Consider the following 3596-nt stretch of genomic DNA (forward strand, 5'->3'; position numbering starts at 1 on the left):
GTCATATGCCCCGATTTGGACTTGTGTTTTATTGGATTGCAACAAAGGACTGCTGCCTCACACTGCCTGGGTTTGCATGTGCCCATTTGCTATCCACTTCTCTAGGGCCCTCTATAGATGTCCACTACTAGGCTAGGAGCTCCTTGAGGGTCCTGATTGTGTGGTATTTATCCTATAATCCAAAATGTCTGTATAATTCTGGGCATGTCACAAATACTAAATGACTGTATCTTTGCATAAATCAAACATACATATTTCTCTATATTCTTCATAATTTTAATGGTTTAATGATAATCAGTTGCATTGTTTTAACATAAACACCATAATTAACTGAATTTTCTAGGTTTTCTCTGCAAATACAATGGTTTAATAAACATCTGTCCCTGTGTGTGTATGTGTGTGTGTGTTTACTGTGTTGAACTATCTCTTTAGGTTAAAGAGATCCAGTAGTATCTGAGCCTAAAAGTTAAGTGTGGCCTGTTAAAGGGAAAGTGAGTTTGTTATTAATATATCTCGGAAATTGTACTGATTGGATAGTACCAAAATCTGATGTTAGTTCCAAATTCTAACAGTATTTTAATAATGTTATAAATTATCAGAAAGTTAGCTAGAAAGTTATTCCAAGGTCTGGTATGTAATAATAGCTTGAGTTCTAAGAAAAAATGTACAGAAGAAAGTGATGCTAAATCATTTCCTTTAACTGGAACTCCTAAGGTTTTTATATTCATTTTTCTTTTTGTCCTATTCTTCCTTTATTGACAGTATATTTTCACATGAAAATGAAATTAAACTGTAAATGCCTTAAAGTAGAGACTACTAAATCTTTATCTTGGTGCCTAACCGTAAGTGTTCAATAATAAGTAGTTGAATGAATATATGAGTGAATTTTAGGTTGTAGTTCTTTTGCAGTGAATGGAATAGAGTACTCATGTGTGCCATGTGCCACTAAACTGAGACCCATAGATAGAGCTCAGAGCAGGTGTTGCTTCTTCCCATAGCAGGACGAGTTCCCCAGACCATGTCTGAATAATCCACAATGTGAATCTATTTCTGGATAATCAGGAGCTGTTCCTGTTTTTCTTTCTTTCTTTCTTTCTTTCTTTCTTTCTTTCTTTCTTTCTTTCTTTCTTTCTTCCTTCCTTCCTTCCTTCCTTCCTTCCTTCCTTCCTTCCTTCTTCCTTCCTTATTTAATTTATTTATTTGAGGGAAAGAGAGAGCATGAGCAGGGGGAGGGGTAGCAGGAGAGGGAGAAGCAGACTCTTTGGCTGAGCAGGGAGCCCTATGAGGGGCTTGATCCTAGGACCTGAGCCAAAGGGAGAAACTGACTGAACCACCCAGGCACCCCTACTGTTTTTACTTCTTGAAGACTTCAAATAGGGAACTGTTTAACTCATCTGAAGATTTTTACTGCAGAAAAAGTTGGTTTCATGATCTACAGGGAATAAAAAATTTCTGGGTCAGGGCCTTTGAGATGTTTTTGAAACACTGAAGTCTGGTATGTTTAGACAGGAAAATTCTGATTTAAAAATATAGACAATGGGACGAGGGTGGTGAACAAGGCATGAAAGACTGCCCTTAGGCAGTGTCTTTTCCAGAGGATACATCACTGTCACCTAGAAACACTCTTTAGTTAGTTTCTAATAAATGACTTTTCCACATTTGGAGTCTTTAAATCTCATTACTCTAGAATTATTTCTGAAATACCTGGAGAAATATTTTTTTCTCTTCCCTCCCTCCCTTCCATCTTCCCTCCCTCTCTCCTTCCCTCCCTTTCTTCCTTTGGTATAATTATTTTCTTATTTTGGGTTAGTCTTGGTTAACAAAAAGTAATTTATTGAAAACGGTTTCATTAAAAACTGCAGCTATTTAATACCAAGTATGATTTTAAGGATTATCAAATTAATTTATATATTTGTGTTTAACCTTGTATGTTTCACTAAAATCTGGAGCTAAATATATTTCTTGAAAAACTAACTTGACATGCAGGTTGTTATTATTTAACATTGTGATTTTAATCTTCCTTTTCTTATTAAAATGATTTAAAAGAAAAAGGTACCATATGCCTCGCCTACCTCTGTTGCATAATTAGCGTTCTTCCAAGGTATAAAACCTTTTTAGTGTTAACTCATTAATCTTCAGGAGGCAGAGAAAATTTGTAGATATTATTTTCCCCATATCTAAAGATATGAAAGCACCTTTACCAAAGAATTTGTGTTCCTTATTATCAATCTACACATATCACTTGATGATTTCATTATAATTTTGAATGTCAGTTTACATTTGACACATGGGCACTTTTAAAAAAGGTTGACCTACAAATGGAATATTATTAATACTGAGGTTCAGCTTTCCTAACTTTTAGTCTTATTATTTTTCTACTCTGTAGATAGTCAGATATTATGATACAAATGAGGAGAATTCTTTTAACATTTCTTTTCATTTGAAGACACTAATGACATTTGGATCTGACTTAGAGACTCTTGTGCTATATTTAAACATGGTATTTTCTTCCCTTTTAGAACTTCGTTTTTCATTTCAATTTTTCAAAAGCTGATGTATTTCCATTTGTGATGTCAGTTTTTCTTACCTTCTTTAATATTGATTGTGAAATTCATGTGACTGGGGTCCAGCACATTTTAAAAATAATGTACCTTGAAATACTCATCAATATTAAGGTCTAAAGTTTTAAGATAGTTTTCCACCAATTTCTGATTAGCAAGCTATGATATGTATTTATAAGTCATCAGAGTTAAAACCCCAGGATGTGTTAAAAATGGAAGATTTTACAAATGGGTTAGCTTAATTTCTTTTTGCATAAATAAACTTAGGCTCAGAGAGGTTGAAATTACTTTCCCAAGTTACACAGCCAGAACTTGGACAGGTCTAGATTAAAATGACTTTTAGTTCAATGTTGCTTTCAACATGTGCTCTGGAATTGGCTCTATTGTCTATGGATGACATGGCAGATGGAGCTAGAGAGGTCTTTCATTTATAGCCTGTAATTAGAGTGGTGTGTGTGTGTGTGTGTGTGTGTGCGTGTGTGTGCATGCACACACATATACACAGTACAAGAAAGTAGAAGAAAGGTGCTTTAATTCTACTTACTCATGCTTTAAGTCTTTCTATACCTCCTTGGGCTTTCACTTGTTATAACATTTATCAAACCATTTTAATTGTATGTATGCTTATTTTTCTTCCCTGCTAGACCATAAATTTCATGCCCTGTTCACAGGTGTACCTTTGATGGCTACTAGCAAAGTGTCTTACTCACACTTAGTGCTTCACAATAATTTGTTGAGGAAATAAATGAATATTTTTTTAATAAGAAAAACATTATGGAGTACATATGGGGATCGGATATCTTATTTTAGAAAGAACAATCCCACATCTTAATTCAGTTTCCTATTATGCCTGGTCACATGTTCCCAAAATGATTTTTCTTTCCTTTTCTTTTCTTTTCTTTCTTTCTTTCTTTCTTTCTTTCTTTCTTTCTTTCTTTCTTTCTTTCTTTTTTAAGATTTATTTATTTGAGAGTGAGAGATTGAGGGGGGCAGAGGGAGAGGGAGAGAGAATTCCAGGCAGGCTCCCTGCTGAAC

The sequence above is a fragment of the Ursus maritimus genome, unplaced genomic scaffold, assembly GCF_017311325.1.
Source record: "Ursus maritimus isolate PB19 unplaced genomic scaffold, ASM1731132v1 scaffold_12, whole genome shotgun sequence".
In the NCBI taxonomy this organism is placed as follows: Eukaryota; Metazoa; Chordata; class Mammalia; order Carnivora; family Ursidae; genus Ursus; species Ursus maritimus.